Genomic DNA, 6,614 nt, shown 5'->3' with positions numbered 1-6,614 from the left:
GGATATAATATTTTTAAATCAGTTCTGAATATCGAATTAAATTGTATTAAAATCGGACGACTATATCATATAGCTGTCATAGGAACGATAGGATAATTGGTGGGAAATAATGTGAAACAAATTATAGCTTTGTCGCTTTTATATTATTATTATCATATTACCTTATAATATTGGGAATATAAAATTTTATATTTTTAAGAATTTCGAATTCATATTAATAAAATTATTGATTATTTTTTATAACTGCAAAAGTATACAAACTTCGGCTTGCCGAAGCTAACTTCCTTTCTTGTTTCATCTGTTTTTGGGTAGTAGTGGGAAATTGGGTAGTCGGAGGTCGCCGCTGCGGTTCGTGTCAGCCTATGGCTAGTCGTCCGATGCCCTATTTCGGTCTTGTTATACGTTATGATTCGTGTATAGGATAAAGCGTATACTGTAACGTGTCCAGGATAATTAGAAATCGTTATACGATTCCCGGAGAGTGTTTACGAAAAAGGTTTATGCTGTATAAGACTTATAAGGATCACTTTGGGTTAAAGCTAGAATCCAGAATTCTAGTAATTTTTGTGTCTACGATAAAGTTAAACAGATTTGTCTGGGAAAAATCAGTTAGTGAGATACCATTCAGATCTTGAATAAGACTTATTGGAATCCCTTTTCAGGATGTGTATCAAGACGACGTTTCTGTTTAGTATAAGAAGTATTGGCTTTCAAACTGCGGAAAATAAATCTGCGCGGTAAACGGAAAAAATTCAAATGATTTTTAAGGTGGCCAAAAATATTACCCAATTCCTCACAGCTGAAAAATGTCGACGACCCAAATATATTTCAACTGTCACTATAAACAAAACAAAAATTTGGTGTCATTGCTTGACCGATAGGAATTTGCACTGGATGTCTGTTATTTGTTGTAATTGCACATTGTGCCATTCTTAACAAACTCCTTTAGTTTTTGATATAAGTTAGGCCAATAATATAGCCGGTTAGTTTGTTTATAATTTTCATTAAGCCCTCTGCGTGTTCGACAATGCGTTTCTGTTTTTATAAGCGATCTGTCTTCAGCGTTTTCTACGTCTTGGACAAATATTCTAGTAAATAAAAATTTATTTATAAAATTATCCTTAAGTGGTTTTTAAATTATATAAAGGTTTTCTAAGCTATAATGAATTTCAATTGTAATATTAGGTGATATGTATTCCTTTAAGAAAGTTATTAAATTTTCCGGAGTGTCATACTCTATTATATGTATGTCTAGTATTTCCAAACACGTTAATCGACTCATGTATTGTACACCTCCCCGTTGTTATTAAGAATTGTTGCTTAAACTGGTTTAAGGGTTATCGGGTTTCTTGTATATCATTCTCGAAACTACTCTCTGAATGCTGAGTGTTTTGATCTCAGACCGACTCGATACTTACTGTTAAGTTATTGATTTGTGTCCTAGATAATCTGCAACAACATTTGTTGCCCCTGGCTTATAAAAAATTTTTGGAGAATAACTTTCAACGATAGAATACCATCTTTTCATTTCGATATTAGGGTTCTTTTGAGAAATTGAAAATGAAAGAGGTTGATGATCTGTGTAGATTTCAATGTTGTTACCTTCATATAAATAATTTCGTAGCTAAAAGTTCCTTCTTATTAGTAGCATATTATTGTTCAGTTTTTGTTAGAAAGTAATGTTTCATATGAAAGTAATTCGTTTTTTTTTTCTTGAGAAAAAACCGCACCAATAGCCAAATCTGACACATCGGCGGTTAAAGTAAATTTTTTATTATAATCGGGTTAAACTAACTCTACTTGTGCGATTAAATTATTTTTGAGCTCGTTGAAAGCTCTTACAGCTGGCTCATCCAACTGTATAAAAGTTTTGCGGGATGCCTTTTTTGATACTTTGCCATTTTGGCCTTCTATATATATCGTTAGCGGTTTAGCAATTTTGGCGTAATTTTCAACAAATTTTTTTGTAGTATCCTGTAAGGCCTAGGAAGCTTCTAAGCTCTCGAATATTTTTAGTGATTGGATATTTTACGATTGTGGAATTTTTTTCGGGATCGGTTTTGATCACATTGTGAGAAACAAGGTAACCGAGTAAGTTTGTTTCCAATTTAAAGAACTTTGATTTTTCAATCGAAATTTTCATGTTTGCGTTCTGCAAAATTTTAATTATAACCATATAACCAATTATTTATTGAGAATGAGGTTTTTTAATGTCTGTTTCATTCAAGAGAATTTGGTGGAATCCTGATTCCAAATCAATTGTGGAAAAGAATTTAGCCTTCCTGAGGTTTGACAAAATTACGGAAGTATCCTGCATTGGATATTTATCCGGTATTGTGTTTTCGTTAAGTTTCTTATAATCTTTTACTAGTCTAAGTTTTGGAGTTCCATCTTCGTTAAAACCCTTTTTTGTTACGACTAATACTGGGGAATTATAAGGGCTACTGCTTGGCCTTATAATTTCTTCCAAGCTTTCTGGCGATTTCAGAATTTACAAAAACTGGAGCTGATAGAGAACAAGGGTATTGCTTACTATAAATAGCCCTATCATTTTCGGATTCCTAAAAGGAATCTGCATATTTATTTTGGAATGTTCTTTATTAATAATATTTAATATTTTGTCTTCCAAACCATTTCTTTGATATGAGGATGATTTCTGTATATTGTTAATTTTTTGGTTGTCGGATACTTCTACGACGGCGCGTTCAGGTTTTTTGTATCCCAATTTTTTATTTTTGTCGAATATTCCGACGACGGCGCGTTCAGGATTTTTATATCCCAAACTTTTGTTTTTGTCGGATAATTCAACGACGGTGTGTTCAGGATTTATGTTTCCCAAACTAAATGATTTGAGGCTTTTAATCAAAGTATTTTTTTATTATAAAATCTTTTAACGGAAGAAAGGTGTTCTGTCAAAGAATGTTGGTTTAAAATATTACCGTTATCCTAATTTAATTTTTCCTCCTTTCCATTATATTTATTATCCTTTTTGCTATATCAATTACATCTCCGATTCTTTTCAATAGTTTGTAGCCAACAAGTAAATCTGAGTCTAACCCATATATTTCATAAAAAGTATATCGCGTATCGAAAATAGTTATTATATGATAAAACTTAATTATTGAATATCCATTCACTGTGGATACTCTTTTATATATTGGTAGTTAATTTTGCTCCTTTAAATACCGGTTTTAATATAACAAGAAGTTGCCTCTGTATGAATTAATATCTTTAATTTCTTATTTATGTTATTATCCTGTCTTATTATGTACGGTAGTCCTACTCCTGAGTTTGCCCTAAAAAATGGTCCTCTTCAATGTTGTTCAACCTCATAGTCTTGTTAGCCGCATGGTTAACAGTTCCAGTTTGTACTCTTTTATTTTAAGGTTGTTCCTGTTGTGTGTTTTGTGTTTCGATTCTTGTTTTTAATTCATTTATTTTGACAATTATTATACCCTTGATTATTACTGTTTGGGGTCTTTGTTGTTGTCTAAAAGAGTTCCACTTATTTTGTTGGTCATTACTAAATCTTCCCTGATTCCAGGTATTGTTTCTATTTTGATTAAAATTCTTATAAATATTTCCCATAGAAGTTTGACTCAAAAGTATTGTGTTGTGATGATATAAATTACCATTGCATTCGGTAAATCGGGAGGATTCATTGAAAATATTACATCTGAGATATGGCCGTTAAGGCCAGTTATGAACACTCTTAGGGCTGTCTTTCTATGTTTTCATTAAGTTCAGATGTAATAGGCTTATTCCTCCCATGTGTCATGATGGTTTTGTTAATCAAAAGAGTTAATATTTTATTTACCAAATTATAAAATTCCATAATCGATAATTTCCTCTGACTTAATACACTTAAGTCCTGTCCTAAAATATATTTAGGTCGCTTGTGACCAAAAACAAAATCTAGTCTTGCCATTATGGCGTCAAAATTCAATACGGTTCCATTATGAGTTAAAGCATCATTGGCAGTGCCTGTACTTTTATTTCAAAGAATAGATGGAGCCGAAAAGTATTTTTCACTTCCCCTTTTGAATTGTCCCATTGCCGTTTCCGCCGATTCTCTCCAGCTAACTAACTATCTTCTTCGCCTTTATATTCTCGAACCGAATTAATGATTTCATAAGAAGTATCGCACCTTGGATCAACATCTTCCACCTTGAATTCTTTAACCTTCTTTATGTTGTAATTTAATTGTGTCTTTAAACTGGCGATTTCAGTCCTCAAAGGACTCAATTCATTATTAATTATTTGTGCTATTAAATCGCTTACATTAACCATCTGACTGCTAGAAGCCACTGCAGGTAAGGGTGGAGTCATGGTTAGAATTTGTTTAAAGTCGTTGATTAACTATTCCACCTTGTTTGTTTTTATTTAAAATTTTTGTGACCTAAATTCTTATATTTATAAAACTATAATTAAACAGCTCACTAATCGTTCTTCTTAGTTTCCTTGGCTATGGGATGTTTTTTTTTTGCCTTATAGCGAGGGATGGCCCTCAGCTCTTCCTTCAATTAATTTCCATGAAGCGAGGGATGGCCCTCAGCTCTTCCTTCAATTTATTTCTCGGCTCTTCCTTGTTTTGTTGAATTTGTATTTTATTTTTAATTAATTTTTTATTAATCCGTTTGATTTTTTTAATATCTGTTCTTTTCTTTATTTTTGTTTAATATTTGTTTTTGAGAGTAAAAGTTTTTTGAGCAGTGTTTTTTTTTGTTACGATCACTAATAAAGGATTGTTGTAAACAAAGGGGGATTATTGCATTTATTGTTATCCTCCTTTAGCTATTTTCACGATGTAAACAATTTTAATTTTGTCATCGGTTGGATTTTTGAGCGTCGCGAATTCCCTTTTTATTTTCAAAAACTGTTTTGTTTTAAAACTTAATCTGGAATTTTTTAAAATAGCAGCGCACCACGTTGGGCGCCAATTAAATTATTGATTAGTGAATTAAAAAAATGTATTTTTTATTGTTAATTCTTATTCACTAGTTGACACAATTGTTGTTAGTACCGAACTTAATTTTTACTGCTCGCGATATTCAATTTGTTGACCGAATTTGTTGATCTATTCGAATTCAAAAACGGACTGCCTGTTCCGGATCACATACTTTTACATGGTCCAATAGCACCAAGTCCGCTAACGTAAACATAGATTTCCGGCAGAATTTCAATTCATCAAAAGAAGTTGGACCATGTAAAAGTATGTGATCCGGAACATACTCTTACATGGTCCAATATTTTTTTAAGTATTTGTAAGTCTTTGCGTAACTGGTGTTAATTTTGCTTTTATTGAGTACAACTTCTTTGGCAGCCAACTCGTGTACAAAGATATTTTTCATTGCGGCTTGGAAACGTATCCTATATTCAGGCGGAATTTTAACCGCCATATGGCGTACAGTCGGTATTGGTGTGCATTTATGTATGTAGTTATGTAGTTTGTATAAATTTAAATTTTTGTATAATTTTTAAATTTTTTTAATAAAAAGACCTGTTCTAGGGTTCACCCCAAAGTGCAGTCCCTCAGCAGTTTTATAAAAGAGCATGTTTTTTGGCTAAAATTATTCCATTCGTGGAAAATTTTGTATTAAGCAAACGATAGGTCTTCGCCAACAAATAAATTTTACTTAAAATTTGGTTTTTAGAACGGAAACTGAAGAATACACAGTTTTGGACGGTTTGTGGGCGTGAAAGTGAGCGTGCAACCCTGCTTGGGATACGCAGGAAACCGGCAAGTCTCAAAATTCTAGCTCTTGGGTTTCTGAGATTTCAGCGTTCATACGGACCGACGGACATGGCTGGATCGGCTCGGCTATGAACCCTGATTAAATAGAAACTTCGTTAAAATCTTAGTTTTCGTTAATTTATAATTAATGTTGAAGTTTATTAATGTTGAAGTTTACGTTTTTTGACCTTTGTAGTCGGTTAGTGGGTGTTAGTGGTTAGTTTCGCAGCGTATCATGAGGACGCTTTGGACTGGTGGTGTTTTTTTGCCCACACAACCTCGCTCTTTGCTGGCTTTCATTGCCACCTCTTCAGTTTGTAGTGTCAGGCCTATTCTTGGGATGCTTTCTATTTGCTCTCTCTGTCGTGGTTTTCCCTCAAAGCGGTTATCAGTAGCGACTTTGCGACGCACTACTTGCATGATACCACGTCTTTTATCTCTATATAGAGTCTCGCCTTCTATTACATAGTCCGGGTCCTAATGCGGCTGGGTCCTTATCTTTTCGCACAACTGCTCGATCAAAATGCATTTTGAGGCCATTGACGCCGTTGTATCCTTTAAACCTCATAGCATCTTTGGTAGTTGTTGACTTGACTAAGCGTCCGCCACCTCGTTTAGATGACCCTTTTTTGTACGCTATATTGAATTCCTATGGTATTGAGCCACTTCGGAGCCATATGGTGGGTTACTACTTTGAAGTGCTAACCTTTAAATACGGTTTGAGCTTTTTGACTGCCAAGACAATTGCCAATCACTCCTTCTCCTTTGCTGAATAGTTATTCTGAACACCATTTAGCGATCTGCTCGGTGTCCCTCCTTCTTTTCCAGTATTCAGCCTCACGTTCGCTTCCCTTGGAAGCCGGTACACTGCTCTCAAATT

The sequence above is a fragment of the Drosophila biarmipes genome, unplaced genomic scaffold, assembly GCF_025231255.1.
Source record: "Drosophila biarmipes strain raj3 unplaced genomic scaffold, RU_DBia_V1.1 ptg000007l, whole genome shotgun sequence".
Taxonomy (NCBI): domain Eukaryota; kingdom Metazoa; phylum Arthropoda; class Insecta; order Diptera; family Drosophilidae; genus Drosophila; species Drosophila biarmipes.
This window is presented reverse-complemented; position numbering follows the sequence as displayed.